At 38.6% G+C, this 20,405-nt stretch overlaps 2 pseudogenes; one reads left to right on the top strand and one right to left on the bottom strand.

Annotated features, from left to right (window-relative positions):
- Nucleotides 1–228: 228 nt before the first annotated feature.
- LOC109069148 lies at nucleotides 229–5,471 on the bottom strand (annotated as a pseudogene).
- Nucleotides 5,472–9,515: 4,044 nt separating this feature from the next.
- The window catches only part of LOC109083297, a 70,024-nt pseudogene continuing 59,134 nt past the window's right edge, over nucleotides 9,516–20,405 (top strand).

Genomic DNA, 20,405 nt, shown 5'->3' with positions numbered 1-20,405 from the left:
TTTCATACTGATTATCACAATCCATATGTTCTTTAGGTAATACAAGGCATCTGAAGTGGCTACTGCAACAAAACGCAGTTAATAGCACCAAGCAACACGTGGACTGCCCCCTAGTAGTTTAATGGCACCCATGCTGTTTCAAATCATTGTTTATGTGAATGTCATGGCACAGCAAACTTGCTTGAAAGATAAAAAATGAAGAGGAACATGGGAAGATTTGATGGTGCATCACCCTCCCACAGGCAGCAGAGGGCTCTGAGGAGCCACAGACGGCCAGATGACCAGGTTATTGGGCTCATAAAGTGGGTTGAGAAATCTCTCCAGCTCCTGAGGTCTGTTCACCCATGACCACAGGGAAAAACAGTTTTCTGATACAGCAGCAGCTTCAACCTGAAACATTACACAGAAAGGGCAAAGCTTACATTTACAGCTAAACTTTACAGTAAAGTTTATGTTACGAGGAGCCAGACACATCCAGCCATTGCTATCCATTATAGTAACAATAAGCATTTAGAAAGCCTTTCAAATGTTAAACCAGAATGAAACCTCTCCTCTTGGGTCCAAATATCAGATTTACGACATCAGATACTACACACCATTCATTGTCAGTATATGACTGTACCAAAACTGGACATTTTTGAAATCTGATACACATTTAAAGCAACAAGCGGAAAATCTTTTCACAACACATTTACCCAAAACATCCTGCTCAGAATAAGAGACCAACACAAAAGGGTCACTGTCAGCTACAAGTGACCCTCTACTGACGCAGGAGTGTTGACAGAAGGGGTCGTGACCTTCTGCTCCTGAATGTTTCTTTCCATATGGATAGTATTACAACATGCCAACATTCATGTGTAACAGAGTTTAACGTTCAAGTGCAAGTGCAATCTACGGCCAAATCTCAAATTCCCTTGCGGTTTTCTTTCAGACCCACAGTTTGGAGATGTAACTACTACACAGACACACAAGTTACCTTCAGAGTGTAAAATAAGTGTGGCGTTTGCGACAGGTCCTGTGTTGGCCCCTTAGAGATTTATCCGATATGGTTAAAACAAACTGTTTTTACACGGTTGTATGTGATGTAATACAGGAAATGGGATAGTATGTGAGAATCTGTAAATGGACGTCATGACAAGACTGTGATGGAGGGGAACACTAACCTCTCGGCCACGCTGTTTCCGAGGAAAGTTCCAAACTGTGAGGCATAAGCGTGCTCGAAGAGCATGATCAGGAAGTTCTCATTGAACTGGAAGGAGCAGGGGAACTGCCGCAGGATCTGCCACACACAGTCCAGGAAGAGCAGGAACACGGGCGCTTCACTTCGAGGCTCCCCGTTTGGAGTATGCGGACTGTGCACAGCGCTGCTGGAACGGGCAAGTGACCGGCCTGGAGAGGTGAAGGTTACAGGATCATAGGTTATCCCAGACTTCCACAGAGAAAAGGAGAGATCTCATTTTAAACCAAGGCTGTGTTTCATTCCACTCACTAGGTTCCCTGGTGCATTCTGATATTTTCTAGCGAGGGTAATAGAATGATTTTGACGATGGGACAGGAAGCAGATGAGACAAATCGGACACATCTGAGTCAAGAGTTTTCCGGGGAACCTCTCTCACCTGTAACCACTCTCGCTCAATCAGCGCCTCAAAGCCCACGGATGGTTCTGCATGCCGGATCGAGGATGATCTGGGCGAGAGACGTCACCTGCAGTGTTGAATCAGTGCCCTCTGTGCCATGAACCAGCACTGACGCCCCTTCCCTAGAATACAACACAAATTAAAGTGGTTCCTCCACATTTGCAACTGCACTCAGATTGAGATGATTTAGCACACACATAGTGCTACAAACCTGATAATAAACTTCGGGCCAAAAGCAGCTTTTAAAACAGCATTAGCAGTGTGGTATGAACATAATGGCAATTACAGCTTGACAACAGCACTAATTATCACCCACAACAACCTTTGCAACAAATGTGCTGAAAAACAGTGATAGGAGCTTTTGTAATTAACTTAGAAACGGAGCTAAAACAGTAATTAACACAGCTGCACAATATGGCATATACAGATCTATCTGCATTTTAATGGCTCTGTGTGTGTGAGAAAGGAACAGACAAACGTATCAACAGATGTACCTGTCAATGCACTGTGCAGCCAGGCAGGCCGTTGTGAGGATTTCCTTAACATTACTCTGCCAGTTGGACGCTTCAAGTTTACTGAGCCAGCGGTCCATGCTGTGCGACTGATCATTGCATGCCTCAACCAGCTTTATCAGACCCTCCTGCAGAACATTAGACCTGTGGGAGAACAGCTGCCAGATTATTGTCCAATTACAGAACTCATTTATGCAACTGTTTGTTTGCTTACATACGATACGCTTCATCTCCAAGTGAACATTTTACTGCAACTGATGCATGTTTTCCAGGCTTAAATGAGTCCCCTAATAAAAGTACAGTGTTTAGAAGTCTCCGTCTTGGTGCAAAGCACCCACAGTCCATTCATTGACTGCCTTATGCATATTGATCATAAAATTGAAAAGAAACTGATTTGGCAAAGTCTAATCTGAATCACTGACAACTTTATCATATATATATTAAACACATACATGGATTAATAAGATCTATAACATGCACTGACAAAATAGTTATTAATATTAAATATTGTATTTTTTTCATGCATATTTTAAATGTAAAAATGTAAAAATGTAAAAGTATTAAAATTTAGTTTGTATTGTATGCATTGATTTGAACATATTTGACTACAGAGTCTTACTATTCATATAACCCGCTGCATCATAATTTAAATATTTTTTAATGCTGGTATTTTATTGTGTATCAAAACTGGCTCTAAATAGCATGTAAAAACCAAACAAAATTGTGGTTGATCGGTTTACACGTTGGTCAGGTGGTCAATCATAATAAAACTTCTAATAAAATAAAATGTAATAATTTTCTTTTTAAATCAAATTCACTTATGTTCTTTACATTTCAATGCAAAAAAAAGTTACAACTAAAATTAGAAAAAATTATATAACAGGAACAAATTACATGATAAAATATATATTAAAATAGAAAACAGTTATTTTAAATTGTAATAGTATTTCACAAAATCACTGTTTTGTATTTTTAATAATCAAATAAATGCAGCATTATATTGTATAACTTTATATTACATTATGTTGCGATGTTCAAATTTAAAACAGCTGATTTTAGTGTTTTTTTAATGTTTATTTAGAAATAAAATAGTTATGCCAGACATAAAAATATTATGTCTGGTCATAACATGAAAATGATTATCAGCCAGGATATTAATATTGTCCATATTTCTATTCATGCAGTAAGTCTGGCTATGTAAGTATAACTGGATACACACCTCTCAATTGCTTTATGGATCCTCCTCCACTGAGGGTAGTTGGCTTCCTGTTCAAATCCTCCTCCGCGAGCTTTAGCCGCTGCGCTACAGCTATAGTCCGTGTGTCGATGATGTAACCTCGCTTCCCTGCACAAAGCGTGGCGTTGATCAGTTTCTCGTCCTCTTTGCAGCGGCGTCCATTGGTTCCTGTTAGTGGCTGTGCTGCTCGCATCATCACCTGTGGACAGTGTGATCAGAGTCTGTATTAAATAGATCAAAATTTGAAAACAACATTTCCAAAGTGCACTTCTAACCATGCCGTTTTTCTTGTGGTAGTAACTGAGCACAGGGGAAAACGACCACCGTGGCGAAAGGAAGCAGCTTTGCAGAGGCTTTCATCATCAATGTCTTTGGGCACGGTCAGTAGGGACGGGTACGAGGGGCACACGCTGAAGTCTTTATTTACCTCACTCAGTCTCCATTCATCTGTCTGAGAGAGGACAACAGAACTCTGTGTCACCTTTATAATTTAGACACTTTATTTTGATTGAAAATAACAAAAATCAAAGCAGAAAACATTTAAAAAAGCTTTCATTAATGTATTTTAACTAAGTCTAATTCTAAACCAAAAGGGGTTTTAAATAAGCTCATATACAATACCACTCAAAAGATGGGTCAGTAATTTTTTTTAAAAGAAAATTAATACTTTCATTTAGCAAGGATGCATTTAAATTGATCAAAGGTGACAGCATATAATGTTAGAAAAAAAATTATTTCAAAATAAATGCTGTTTAGACCACTTAAAATTTCCACAAAATATTATGAAATATTACTATTATATTAAGCAGCACAACTGTTTTCAACAATGATAATAAAAAATGCTCCTTGAGCCTCCTTATTAGAATGATTGCTGAAGGATCACGAGACACTGAAGACTGGAGTAATGATGCTGAAAATTCAACCTTGCATCACAATAATAAAAGACATTTTAAAATAAATTATAATACAGAAAAGTTATTTTAAATTGTAATTATTTTCCCAATATTATTATAGTGTTATTATACTTCAATCAAATAAATGCAGCTTTGATGAGTATAAAAGACTTCCAAAAACATTTTTAAAAATTTTATCAACCCCAAAATTTTATGACCGTAGTGTATGAAATACTAACTGTATTTAAAATTCAATTGAATATCAAAACATACAGTCACAAATATTTTCTTTCTGGCTTCTCATAGAGAACAATCTGAAAAAAAACGAGCAACTGTTTTACAACGTTTTCTGATGATCTCAGGATCAGGCTTCCAGGGATAAAACAATACCATAGACTCCAGATCTTTGAAAGCCTCCTCTGGTACAAACAACTGCCATCCATCCTCAATGACCTCAAACAGAGGACGGTAGAAGAACGGATACATAAGGGACACAGAGTCCAGCGTGGAGAGAGCCTGAAAAATGAATGATCATAAACTGAACACTAACAGCATAAACTGATTAGTAGAAATTAGGGTTATTAGACCATTATTACTGCTTTATGAGTGAGTACTAATGCAGTCTTACCTCAATTGAGCTGGCAATATTGAGACACTCCTCCATGCCAGGTATGTCCAGCTGAATCACCCGCAGGTCTTTACACTTTAATAAATAATAGTTCCCAGTGACCCGACAAACCTGCGCACATTAGGTCAGTTAGGTCTCTCAAGCTCACCAAGGCTGCATTTAATTGATCAAACTGTTCTTAAACCAGTAACATTGTGAAATATTATACATTTTAAAATAACTTTTCTATATATTAGAATATATTTTAATATGTTAATACATTAACTAACATGGAACCTTATTGTAAAGTGTTACCCAGAAATCTTTTAAAACATTATAAATGTCTTTACTGTCACATGCATCCTTGATGAATAATATATCAGATGTACCTTTTCTCAATAGAGTCAATGTTCGCATGAAGCAGCCAGAGCTCCTCAGTGTTGTCCTGGCGAGAAGACAAGATGAGGTGATGTCCTGTCAGACACAGATGAGTTCCCTCCACAGTGGGCATGAAGGGTCGGTGGAGGACCACCCCATCCACACGGGGGGTTTTGATCAGCTCAGCGAACTCCATGATGTTTTGAGTGGTACAACAAACCTGCGAGAGTCAATGGGACAGGACACACTGATGAATACTGTAATGCAAATTACGTCTTAGTCTCATTGTTATTAGGTTTGTTATTATTCTGTGAATTGCATTTATTTATATGATCTTTTTAGTTAAGGTAATATCACGCCTTTGACAACTAAACCTATATAATAGTATGATAATAATAAATTTAATTGTGATACGCAGTTGATAAAAGGTTTGTAATTATTAATGTCTTGCATCTCCTCAAGGTTGCAAAATGTGACGCAAGCAATGAGACAGCAGTAAGAAAAATGCCCACATTCTTCTGTTTTACTTGAAGGAGGATAACTAAAACAGGCACGTGTATTTATAAACAGTTATTGTAGCATATTCAAGGTATCCGTCCAGTTTCTCTCGGCTCGCTGTGTCATCATAAAATATGACAACAGACGGGATTTAGTTTTTGTGTCGTTTTAACATAAAAACGCTCGTACTAAAACTAATCGAATGCACTCGGCAAAGAACTGCAGGTGCAATGTTACTTGTCAAGAACAAAATACGCATTATAAACATGTACTTAGAAGAGATGACAGCGGTAACAACAGCATTCCTCTCACCTGACACCACCACTTCCTTGTTTCCTTCCACTCCTTTGTTGGATTTGAATACCGACCGCAAGCAAATTTGATTCAGTATCGCCGCCTAACGTTACTGGTTTGGATGGAAGGTGAGGGAGCGTGATGACATGAAAGGAGACGAGTCTTGAACATCCTCACTCATCCTATTCTCAAATAAATAAATAAAATAAATAAATAAAATATGGTAATTATATAGATAGTTACAACTGTATGTAGCCTAGTAGTAATATAAAATATAATATAATTGCCAAAACATAATTCTATGTTGTGTTCTCTACACGTTTATAAAATATTATCATAAAGCTTTAGAGAGGAACAGCACGGCTATATTGGCCAACTAGACCAACATAAACTAACCATAAACCAACTTGGCATTGCTGTGGAAGTACATTTAAACATCAACAAATACAACGTACAATACTAAAAGTTAAACAATACTTGTGGAACATGTTTGTAATGTCAAATGTAGTGTCAGAAATGGATTTACTGGAGTTAATGAAACTCATTATATTTGATATAATTTTTTTGCTCGCATATATTATGTTCTCAAACAAAAAAAAAAATACATAAAAATCAAAAAAAAAAAAAAAATTCACTTAGCACAATTTTTTTTTTTTTTTAAACTCTTGTATCTTGAGTCTATCTAATGTTTTACCAGTAAACCAAAGTCTAAAATAAAAATAAAATGTGTCTTGAAGTTTTCAAGCATAATTCACAATGGTTTTATGGGGTTATTATAAATGAAATAAATAAATAAATAAATAAATAAATAATAAATAATAAATAAATAAATAGGTTCCGTTATTGTACTGCATTATGACATTTCAAGCATCTTATATTATGATATAGTATTTTTAATTTAATGTATAATTGCAAAGATTATATTGAGAGATTTTGAGACATGTAAAGAGATTTTTAGTCTTTAATTTATAAATCTGATATCAACATTTCTGGTCCTTTGAGAGTGCAGTATTTAGTACTGACATATAAAGATCATTTTTCAGTGAAGCGTGTGCGTGTGTGTGTGTGTGTGGTGTGTGTGTGCACATGCGTACACCTGTATGAGTTCACAACACGGCTCCTGCTGTAATCTTAGCAGAATCCTGTTGGGAGAAGAGTGGCCTCCTGTTGAGGAGGAAGATGAGTGTCTGGCGTCTCTTGAGCACCGTGAGCGATTACAGTCACTCCATTATTTAGCTTGAGTTACATATGTGCCATGAACCCCACACTCCCCCACAAAAAATATGCGTCTCCATTTGCTCTCATTAAAAATGTACGCCATTTGTGGGGTACATTTGGCGTACATGACGCACTGACTGAGAACTGATATTTTTGCAAATGTAACTTGAGTGTCGTCTGTGAAGCCAGGCACTCTTAAGCATGCTGTACATTTTCATCTCATGTTATAGTATATCAGTCCTCAACGTAGCTACATGGCCAGAGCAATAGTTTTAAAAAATATCTGTGAAGATCTGCTTTTGTCACTTGGCAGATGATATGACATATGAACTGTCTGTTTGTTATTATCACAGTGTGACACCAATAAAGATGATACAGGACTTAAAGTAATAGATCACTCAAAAATGAAAATTTTCTGAAAATATACTCTCGCCAACCAAAACCAAGATTTATATTTCTTCATCATAACAAGAACAGATTTGGAGAAATGTGCAAGTGCAAGTGATGTAATGCTAAGTTTCTCCAAATCTGTTGTGATGAAGAAACAAATTGATCTACATTTTGGATTACCTGAGCAAATTTTCATTTAAAATAAAATTAAAAAGTCTCTCATAATCCTAATGATATTGGATGTTTTTCTTTCTGTGATATCTTGGTTCTAGTATTACTGTACTGCATTTCCAGCATATCAATCCTTAACCTGCATGCACAAATGTTTTAAAATGATCTGTAAAGACCGTTTTTTTTTTTTTTTTTATGGCATTGTATGGAATAATTGTCTGTTTGTTACCATTGTGCATGACACCAATTAAATGCAACACCACACATGACACTGAATCTAAGACTATTCTCTTTGCTTCAGGCCACTTTGATAGTAGCTTTTTGCATTATTAGCTCAGAAGTGCTAGTTTATTCCGCTCATCAAACAATCCTGTGAAGTTTCCTCAGCTCCGAACCCGAAGAGACACTGACAGTGCACGCTAATTTGAAGAACTTCACACCAGACCTGCAGCATTGTGCAAATTCAAAGTCACTGCATTTATAAATGATTTTCAAACATTTCCTTAGGTACAGGAACCATTTATGAATGCCAGATGAGGCAGCAGCAGTGCACACATTCTCTGAACATCATACTTTCATGTAATTCACATCAAATGGCTGTTGCAACTGATACCAAATGGGAAGGGTTGGCAGAGAAATGTCATTCTCTCACACACCTTTTCATGAATTAACAAAAAACTGTTGTAATAAAAAAGATTACTGTAATGCCACCATGCCTGTGCCTTATGTTACAATCTAAGCCTATTGGCAACCAGTGGGACTGTAGTGTGAGATCATCTTATTAATGTAACAGTGGCACCGTCTTAATGTGTCCCTGGCACTTCCACAGGTGTTGAGGATTTACGATGGCTTGTGGGAGGGTGAGAAGGAGTCCTAGTGCTGGCATTGGATGGCAGTACTGCATTGGGAACTGCTTTGCTGGCAGACAAAACACACTTTGGTTTGTAATCAGAGCTCAAGGTATGTGGTAAGTTTTTTCTTAGGATAACAGCAATGCTTTTGGCAAGGATCAAAATTTTCTTTCTCTATTGCTTGCTCTTTAGTTTGATTGACACCTGGAGGAAACCTGAGTCATTGCATTGAGAAATAGCAGAGTGCAGATCGGCTGCTGATGGCATGGGTTTTCAAAGAATAAAGGCTGAATTTTGGAGTCTAATAAATGGTATGTGTGACGAGTGGGGCGGGGCCGAGAGCCGTGGGAACGGTGGAGTGATTGGGAAATGAGCGACACCTGCTCCACTCACCGGTCTCGAGTCCCACGGAGGAGATCGGGAGGATACAAAAGAGGAGCGACGACAGTGAGGACGAAGAGAGAGAAACCAGGCCTGGGTTTTTATTTTGGTGGTTTGGTTTTTGTTTGTGTGCGCGGCAGAGGGTCGTCGCGCTGTTTTATGTTATTTGGTTATTAAGTTTGATTTGAATGTTTGAAAAAAAAAAAAAAATAAAATAACAATGCGCGACAGCCCCTTAACGGGCGACTGCCGCGCACAAACAAAAACCAAACCACAAAATCAAACCCCAGGCCTGGTCCTCTCTCGTCCTTCACTGTCGTCGCTACCTCTTTTGTATCCTCCCGAAGACCGGTGAGTGAGCAGGTGTCGCTCATTTCCCAATCACTCCACCGGCCTCGCTCCGTTCCCACGGCTCTCGGCCCCGCCCCACTCGTCACAGTATGTATCCCATGTGGATGTGGGCTGTTGGGTAGAGTTTGACCCAGTTGTGAGACCAAGAAAGTTGCAACTGAGAGAAATATTTTTTTTTTAAAATAACGAAATTACATTCTCCAAATTTTTCCAAAATTCATGCTGAAAACAGTCTGAACTGGTTGCTGGTCTTTTTTGGTCTCAAAACCTGACCAGGCTGGTCTGTTGGTGTGTTATAAAGAGGTTTTGGGGGTTGTATGAGAGACCAGCTTGATCAGCTTAAACTAGCAAATCAGTGTGTGCTCTCAATAGTTAAAAGTCACAAGAGTGAACTAGTTTAAAACACAGAAAAGGTAGCCTAGATGCAAAATAAAAATTATTTTAATATTTAAAATATAAAAATAATATTTAGTAAGCTTGTCAAAATTGCGGAAAGACAGAACATGAGAAAATGAGTGCTGCCCAAGACAACTGTCATTAATAAGAAATATCTGAATGCTGACTGCCACGAGATAGGCTACGATACAGATATATTTTAAACAGCAGAATAATCAAAAGAAATGACAGACAGACAGATAAACAAACAAACAAATAAATCAATCCACACCTTTACAACACACTTGCAAAGGAGAAAGGAAGAGGCGGGTTGGTACAAATAATTTCGACTGTGCGCTTCACGGACAGCACACGCGCGTTCCCTTAAGGGCAGTTTTCTTGTCACAACAATATTTTTAGCGCCTCATTTCACAGATGTACTCTACCTTTATTGCTACTTTCATCCAGGGAGAGGCTGTTAAGTTTACAAATGTGCTGAGCTTTTCTAGTTTTCACAGAAGAGAGTTGTTTGTCACAAGATGCGTAGGTCTATACCTGAACGCAAACATGCGCGATGCGCCCTGCGCTTCAATCTGTTTGCCCTGATTAAATTCATTTTGTGAGTGGATTTGTGGATTGGTGTGCACATCTTGTCTAAGTCTCGTTTAGATGTGTTTATCACATTCTACTGAATCTTGATCATCTTGATGTCATGATGGCACAGAAGAAAGGAGGAGAATGTGAAAAGCATTATGCATGTGTATGCATGCAAAAGTGTTGTTCCACCTGAAGATGAGGAGCATATTTTCACGAGCGGCCTGCTCACTACAGCATTACATCACTCAGCATCCCCCAGTCCTGAGGTGTCGAATCGAGCACTAGGTGGCATCCTAGATGAGTAAGGATCCGCGTCTCCGTTTGTGCTCCGTTCAGTCGAGACATCCAGTCAGCGGCGTCGGGTGTCTCAGGGAACAGTCCCGCGCTCGCTCCCTGTGCGGGGACGCTGCTGCACACAATGCGCAGGTGACAAGAACCCGCTTCCAGGAGTTCGTCTCTGACCTGTGCCAGCTCGAGGACTAGAACAGCGCTGACTTCACCGTCCGGAGCGCCGCAGGAGGATGCACTGCCTCTCTGGCGTCACCATCACCCCACAACTCCATGGCTACCACATTAGGGGTACTCTGGAGAAACAGGTGTCGGGGAAGTGACGTCACGAGCCTCGGAAACCGGAGGTGTGCGCTTTGGAGAGCAAGATGGCAGCGAAATCCGACGGTCGGGGGGTCGTCACCGGTTTCGCCCAGCTGCACAACCTGGACGAGACGGTGGGGAGCTGCGAGGACGACCCGCGGCAGAGCAGCTCCTTCCACATCTGCCACTGCTGCAACACCTCGTCGTGCTACTGGGGCTGCCGGAGCGCCTGTCTGCATTACCTCTTGGGCAAGGGGAGAGACGTCAGGCGGCCACCTCGCGAGGAGCGCCTGTGGTTGGACTGCCTGTGGATCGTCCTCGCGCTCCTCGTCTTCTTCTGGGACGTGGGCACTGACTTATGGCTCGCGCTCGACTACTACATCAAGCAGGACTACCTCTGGTTCGGACTCACACTGTTCTTCGTGCTGGTGCCGTCGGTGCTCGTCCAGATCTTGAGCTTCAGGTGGTTCGTGCAGGATTACACGGGGGGCGGTTTGGGCTCCGTGGAGGGTCTCAGCAGCAGCCGGAGGGCCACGACGGGCACGAGCGCAGGGGTGTACGGCAGGGCCAGATGCTGTCGCGCATCAGTGTGGGTCTGGCAGACGCTCATACACATTCTCCAGATGGGACAAGTGTGGAGGTAAGCGTTCCGTTAGTTTCTCCTATAGCCCGTCACCTGGTATAACCTGTGCAGACCACAACACAGGGGATGCGAATATCACTCTAAGCATGTGCTTTTCTCTGAATGAACATCGTGCTCTCTTGAAATCTGTGGCATCAGTATGCGCAGCAGGGCGCTGGAAGTACACAGTGCGTTACTGAGGTGAGCCTCAAAGTGCATCTGAGGATTCATTCACCCTCCCTTGGCTGCTCAACTCTCAGAGACTGCTGGCGAGACGGGCGTCGGATTTCTCAGGCTCCCCGTGCGTCCCCCAGGAACGACATCCCTCCGTCCTACGCTCGATATCATCGACACAATTGCGCTCTTTGATCCTTCGCTCTTTAATAAGGATTCATCATCATAGGTGCAGTGCGTTATAACGCCAGTCAGTACAGTGTGTGCTCTCAAGTGATGAATAGTTCTGGCGCGTGCGTGGAATATCGTCCGTGACATGTTGTACTCAACGTCTGATCCACTAGATATGATGCGACATTTTTTTTTTCTTTTTTTTTTTTTTTTTTTTCTGCAGCAGACAGGCGCAGTGGCCGCATTTATGTTTGTGTGGAGGCGTTCGGTTTAGCCGGACGATTTAGCTTGATTTCGATGACATTCATTATTCATGTTTGCTTGTGTTCGTGCTTTCTCTTTATACGACGCGATTATTGCTTAAAGATAAGGCTCTCTGTCATCATTGGCTCACAATTGTCATGATGTCATCGCTTTAAAGGTGCTACAGCATCTCAGGCGAGCTCTCTCTCTCTCTCTCTCTCTCTCTCTCTCTCTCTCTCTCTCTATCATTCTGTCTTTCATATAGTCACGATAAGACCGTTTTTCTAAGATAAATGTAGTTAAATCTTTTTAAAAACGCTCATTTTGGACAAGTTAAATAATACTCTGCATCCACTGTAAAATTTTAAGTGTATTTATACACACACACACACACACACACACACACACACACACATATATATTATAAAGTATGCTATGGAGATCTAGGGTTCACTGGGATCTAGAACTGACCCTGTAGAATTCTGACGCCATTGTTATGCAACCAGTACTAGTACTAGTAGTTATACACATTTTCCCTTAATGCCACAAGAGCAAGTGTCATATTCATGAAGTTTAAAAATAAAAAAAGACAGAGAACTGTCAGCTGTATCTCGCTTTTGAAGTACGTATTCATTGCGACTAAAGTGCACTTTTTTGTTTATCTTAGATATTGTAGGCCTAATAGGCTACTTTCTTGATGGTCAGTAACTGAGATCATCATTAAATTGAGTACTGAAAGTAAAGATATTTGTATACAGCTAAAGTTTAAAAGGTAATGTTTATCTATAGTTCTATAGTTATCCTGATGAAAGACTTTTACTGTATTTTGACTCTTTAAATATATTTTGGCTCTTTAAAGATGTGACTCAAGCACTCCTTGTAACACAAAACAGTTACTGCTTCATTGTGCAATAAATGCAAAACCCGAATATAATGGAATGGCAGTTTTGAGGTAGAATGCAGCAGTGTATCATCTTAAAAATAGAGCAGCCTAGCTTTAAAGTGCTGGTGGAAATGGGTTAGAAGTCAGCATCAAAGAAGTCTTTTTTTGTTCCTTTTAAGACTGTGTGAATAAGGTGCTCATAATTAGATGACATCTAAATCAAATAAGAAGATCCTTCAGGCTTTTCTTATGTCTGTCAGTCTTGAACTATGTTTTATAAAATGAAGTACCATTGTACCTGTGTGCGTTTTCATATTTTAATACTCATATTATTGCATTTGTCAGTTGTTATTGCTTTCTAGCCAGAAACTTCTGAGGCCACACTGGCTTTATCTCTCTAACTGAACCGACAATGTTCTTAGGTCACACCAAACATTAGCAAGCAACTAATTTCTATCTGAAAACAAAAAATGTATAAAGTGGAATTACACACATCTGCCTTTGCAGCAGTTCCTGACTACTGGACAGATCTTTCTGCCAAAGTCTTGTGCATTTTAAGAAAGTGCATGAGACATTTCTCAATTGGATGTTTGTTTATTTATTTATGCTTGGCATGAGAGCCGATGATGTCTTTGTTGGCTTCGGTAACTGATGCGGCAGCTCAGCTGCCAAAACCTCGAGCCTTTCCCAACCGTCTTGACTTGAAAGTCAGTCAGCGCAAGCATCTTGAGAGATAAATGGGAAACAATGATCAATTAAGCAGCCTAGGGCACTGCTCATGTGCTTTGTTTAGCTCTTGGCACAAAAATGACTGCCTAGTTAGGGCAACTTGGTGAAAATGAGTATAGCTCAGGATTCTTACTCCAAGCATGTCTGATATGCCATGTATTACTACTTTTTAATTTGTAAAATTAAAAATTTCTGTTAAAATTTTTTATTTTGAAGTATTCTTAAAATAAATACATCTCAATTTCCATAAAAATATTAATGAGCACAACTGTTTTCAACACTGATATTAATAAGAAATGTTTCTTAGGTTTTGTTTTTGCTGCTTTTTTGTAGTCCCTGTAATGATGGACACTTTAATAAAATCAATGCAGAATGATTTTGAGCATATGAGAGAACATACTTCTGGTTTGGTGTTAATGAGGAGCTACTTGAGCCTTACTGATTGTGCTGTAGAAGCATCTAAGACAAAAATGCCTGGGAAACACTCCTTCCCAACTGTTTTAAGGCACTTCCTCTGCCTCATTCCTTTTCTGTGCTGTCTGTGTAAAATCATTGCTTTGCTGCTCTGTCCTCCCCATCCACTAGTTAAAGTCATAATATGCACTTTCCTCTTCTCTCCCTCGCTGCCTGTTTTCCCTTTTATATAAATCTCCACTTGACCTCCATTTCTGTCAAGGAAACTGGAGCATGTGTCGGCCTTCCCATTATTGGAGACTTTTCCCACGTATGTGTGACGTTTATATCAGCCCTCCCTCCACACTCCATCACCTTTAGGACGCTCACTGTCCCCATTCTCTCCTGTTTGCCCTCTCAGTGTCACGCCTCTCACAGGGGCTCAGGTAGGATATATAGTCAGCTACTATACATAGTGACTGTTTGAGAGTGTTATATAGTGTTTGTTTGAGACTGAGTGCTTGGAATGGCAGTTTAAATTGGGTTTAACGTGCGCTGACAACTTGTGTATGTACTTGTGTCTCACTGCAGTCTTGAGGAGTAAATGACTAATTTCACTGCATACATTTAACAGAAAGCTATTCATTAAAACACAAAGGTCAAAGACATGACACTCATTTTTTGTGTCTGCTTTTTAAATTATTAAAAAATACATTTAAAATGTAATTCATTAATACAAATTTTATGTAAAAAAAAAATGCCATGGTGTTACCACTGTCCTGATATCATAATAAAACATGAGCATATTTAAAATAATTAAATTACTGAAGTCATGTGATCCTTGAGAAACAGACATACAATTTAGCATATATAAAGAGGACAATTTACAGAAATAATGCACTTTAAAAGAATATACTTAAGTGTGAACTAAATGTAATGTGTTTGGACGCTTAATTGAATGTTATACACTATAAAATGCGAATATATATGTATATATATACATTTTATGTACATATATATATATATATATATATATATATATATATATATATATATACATATACATATATATATATATATAGTTTCACTATATATTGTGATGCTTTCATATTTTTTATATGGTTTTTTTTTTCTCTCTGATAACTTGAATTAAACTAGATTTTTAAAAAAAATTTCCCCTCTTCTTTGTCGTGGACACTTATTCTGTTTTTGACCCACAAACACTCAAACAGATACAAGTAACCTGGTTTCTAGTGCTGGGTGGTAAAAAGATTTGTCTAGTCTTTTTGAACACCTTTTTAAGGTGCCACTTTATTGTTCAACTGCCTCTTCAAGAGCTTTATACAGCCTTACAGTTTTAGCGAGTATACTGAAGATCCAGCAGTGAGTGGGCTAATCAATGCGTTACACTGCTGACATGTCCTCAGATGTGCTTACAGTAAACACTACTTGGCTGTTATTCACAGCGACCTTGCAAGCATTGAAGAACGCTCTCTGTGAGAGTCTGGGCCTCCTCAAAGACCAGCCACACTCCATGAATTCATTTACACACATAAAGTGTTTCTATGCCAGCTCGCCAGAATATACGATCATATCGTATTATTGTAGTTAAGCCAGTGAGTGTGATAAATTATCACAGCTTGTGTGTTAAGGACATTGGGGTGGAGAGACTGACATGATGCAGTCATGCTGGAATCAGTCCAGCTGACAAAAGCCAAATGCACAATGTAATGTTATGACTAATTGGTGCGTTTTTTTGCTTGTTTGCGTGGTGGTGTGAAGACCATACTGGGTAATATATTTGTGCTCCTATCATCTTGGCAGTAAATTGTAATGACTAATTTGTGAGTGTGTTTACAGATTGGACCACAGAGTACTGAATAACTCTTAAAGGACATAAGTTGTCTATCTCTCTCTCTATCTCTCTCTCTACACTCTACACAAAAATGGTCCTATATTGCACTAAAAGTGGTTCTTTGGCTCGTAATCATAGGGGAACCACTTTTAGTGCTATTTAGCACCTATTTTTACAGGTGCTATATAGCACCTTTGTCAAATGGTGCTATGTACTGTAGAACCATATGAGGTGCCATATAGCACTTTATTGCTTCAACAAAAATGATGCTCAGCAGTGGTTCTTTGGCTTTTTATCATAGGGGAACCTCTTTTGGTACTATATTGCACATATTCTTAAAGATAAGAAGCTTATTAGCACATTTGTCAAAATGTGTTACACAGAACCATTAGAGGTGTCATATATGACTACCATAGATGAGCCAATATGCTTCTAAATGACACTTTTACCTAAGATAAATGATAACTAATCATTTCTTACAAAATTGCAGCTTTAAAGATTTAAATTCTTGTACTAAATGCTTACTGAGAAATGAAATACATCCCATTTTCAAAACCTTTTAATTTATTTCTTTCAGCAGCGCATAAAACAAGTGCTGACAAGCAGGGAATATACATATACAACATCACAATATATGGGGAGTTGTTGTTTTATACACATACAAAATAATGCAACAAGCTTGAAATATGTACATTTTTGAAGAAGAAAGCTGTAGCCCTGTAATCAGGTAAATATATATATATATACTGTAATCAGATAACTTTTTCGCCTACGGTCTTAGGCCTACATTAGTTCTTTACTTTATTTGGAAAATCTAGTCTTTTTAAAATTAATAGTGAGTGAGTGAAATTACTGAAAATAATAATACACAACCATGTGCAAACTAAGTTGTACACTGTGAAGTACTGCAGTATCTTTTACTAGTTGGGTTTCCATCACCCTGCTTTTATGCGCAGTATCGCATCAGAATCGAGTGATGTAAACGCAGAATTTCGAATAAAAATCGCTTAAATCACAAAAAAGTTTTTATGCTCACTTGAGGTGGTTTTTGACTTGTGCGGAAAAGGGTTAATGCGAATAATGTGATATGGAAATGCATTTTGCGAATAAATTCCTCCAAGCGCATAAAAAAAGTCACTTGACTGAGCGCTATGGGATGGTAAATCCTGACTAACTAGCGGTCCAATCTCATTCCACAGCATCTGAAAGGTTGTTATGGTCATTCGGAAATGCCCAGGCAAAGTCGGTCATCAAAGTATTTCGGTATAATCGCCTCCCAGAACTGTTAAACGACTGAGTTCCCAAACAGCAGCATCCACCTCCGAAACCAATAAACGATGAATGTCATCGTGTTTCGTCTGCTCGCTCTGAGGTGCAAGTAATTTTTTTTATATATGAAAATTATTATATTCAGAAGCTTCTACTACTTTTCCTAGTAATGTATAGTGCCAGTTTATCAGGAAGTGACGATTTTGTTCTCTTTGACTCACTGGATGGAAACGGCGTTTGTTCGCAAATGTTTTGAGTGATATTCCAATTTTGCGCATTGGAAGTTAAAGTTAAATTTGCAACTTTTTGGATGGAAACCCGGCTAAAAAACAATATAAACCGCAACTAGAGCTGCAAATAGAGAAAATACTGACTTACAGTGACAGGAAGTAGTGTAAATCTGTGAATAAATGTTCCGTGTAGGGACACTGTGTAGGGACCATGTCAGTCAGAGCACAGTTCATTCATGGAGCTCTTTTCTAACGAGCTCATGATCTGAATCCGGTGTGTTTAATAAGTGAGATATGCAAAACATGTGGGGGCGGGTTGCCAGGACTGGAATTGAGAACCGCTGCTTTAGGATACTGGATTCCAAACACAAAATATACACACAGGAGGAGTCCCGGTGCCGTCAAGATGTCCTCGCTCTACTCTGTGATTAACTGTCCATCCAACGTGAGCACAGTGTGGTCATACTGCAGGAGATGACCCTCCCTACATCATTTAAGCTTCATCTTAGGTGTTGGGATGGGCTGGTCTGAGAATGGCCCTGGGGGAGAGGGGACAATAGCATTTATTTGCAAGGCAAATCTTATGAGTTAAATTACTTTTAACTACTGTCATACAACTGTTCAAATACTTTTGGCCATGAACTTAAAATGAACAAAATTTCTCTTCAGTGTGATAGCATAGTTTGTGTAGACCAACAAAAAAAAAACTAATGTTTGCATTGAAATCATCCCAGGCAGAGAGGTATAGGGTGGCAGTCAGTGGTACAATGAAAATCTAAGCAGTAATAATTTAATTACCTTTTTTCGGTCTGCCATCTTCAGTCATCAATCATGCACCTGAACTTTCTTCTTCAGGGGACTTGAAGGACTCGGGGTGTCATTACAGAGAGCTGTGTGAGAATTTGTTGGTCCACATCAACATTGGCGTGGTCTCACAGATCGGAAAGGAGCTTATGTTAAGAGGAAGGCAAAGGAGGAAATACATGTATTAAAATATAGTCATAAATCATACAATTAAATAAGGAGGCAATTAACACACTACTGTACTGAGCATTTTGGCAAGTATGAAACACAAGAACTCAGAGAGAGTCTCCTCTGTGTATCTGGACATAAAATTTGTCAGATAGCATTTTATCAGCACCATCCTTTCTTTGAGGAGCTCTACGTTTGGTCTAAGCTTCTCTGTTTCCTCCTTCATTACATGCAGATGTTCGCTGATGCTTTTTTAACTTTCGCCTGCATCAACCTATTGGTGTAGTTAAACTGTTAAAAATGGGGGCTGCCAATAAAAACAGTCTTCAGAAAATCTTTAGTCAAAATATCAATGTGGCTTACCCGTGTCTGTCTAATTCTTACTAAAAAAATAAAAAATATCAATTACAAAAAAACTTTACATCAAACTCAACAATCTAAAATCAAGAAATGTGGCTTACCCGTGTCTGTTGTATGCGTCCTAAAAATGTTAACAATAGCTCTTTTCATCCAACTTGACAATGTACTGATGATTTTATACTCAAACAAATTTCCTTTTGATTTTTCAGTTATTCCAGCATGAACCATCTGTAACAACATTAGATGAATAATTTACTCAAATGTAATTCCAAACCCATATAACTCACTTTTGATGAACACATTCTTAAAGCACCCACAAAAACTTGTTTAAAGTAGCTTATGTAAGTCATGTGTCATATCTTATGAGGTGACAATTTTTTTTAACTCACTAAATATAGAAAGTTTAAGTATACTGTAAAGAGTTATTTCAAATTAATATTTGAAAATAGCACTCAAATCCAGTAAATTGACACATCAAAATAACTTAATTTACAAGCTTCATGATATGATATGATATTTTGTCATGAGACCAAATTTACAATGGTTTTCAATATCAATAATAACACACAAAAAACATCTCATGTTGATTATAACACTTACTTTAGGTCTCTTGTTGATAATTGTAATCTCTTTGCCTTCTCCGCATCGTGAATCAAAGCAAATGTCTCTCTGAGAAAAGTTTAGGAGCCCACATCACGTCTTTGTAAAACAATATGATGTCATAAATACATATTGTGAATGAGGTAAATCACTTACTTTTTGTGTTTTCCAAAAAGTAAACATCTTCTCAGTATCATGAGTCAAAAAAAAATTATGTCTATGCGAAAAGTTTAGGACTGCACAGCACAAAAATATTGTTATAAAATAATATAACGTCATAAAATACATATGTAAATGAGACTAAACACTAACTTTCAGTGTTCTCTCTGTGTAAACATCTGTGTCAAAGGAAATGTCGTCTGACAGAAAAGTTTCAGCCAGTTTAAATGCGCACAGCATATAAATATCACTATAAATATAAAATACATATTGTAAATGAGATAAAACACTTACTTTCAGTGTTCCTGTTAAAAAGCAACCTCCTCATCAGCTCCCCACCGTTAGCTGCACACACAGCACATAAATATCGTTTTAAAACAATGTGATGTTTTAAAATTAATACTGTGTGAATAACATGAATCAATTAAAGGGGTCATATGATGCGATTTCAGTTTTTTCTTTCTCTTTGGAGTGTTACAAGCTGTTGGTGCATGAAGAAGATCTGTAAAGTTGCAAAGACTAAAGTCTCAAATCCAAAGAGATATTTTTTTATCAAAGTTAAGACTTTGCCACACCCCCCTAAAACAGCTCATTCAAACACGCCCCCACATATCTACATCACTATGTGGAAATATTTGCGTAATGCTGCCCAAATGTTCACGCAAAGAAAGAAGGCATGGTTTCAGTAACCGCAGTTAGTGTTGAAGCAGCCATGTCAGGGATATGCTGTGTGTTTCTAGGCAAAAGCAAAAGCACTTTATTTG

Source organism: Cyprinus carpio, unplaced genomic scaffold, assembly GCF_018340385.1.
Source record: "Cyprinus carpio isolate SPL01 unplaced genomic scaffold, ASM1834038v1 S000006482, whole genome shotgun sequence".
Lineage (NCBI taxonomy): Eukaryota > Metazoa > Chordata > Actinopteri > Cypriniformes > Cyprinidae > Cyprinus > Cyprinus carpio.
Note: the sequence above shows the minus strand (reverse complement) of the source record. Positions and strands in the feature narration are given on the sequence as shown.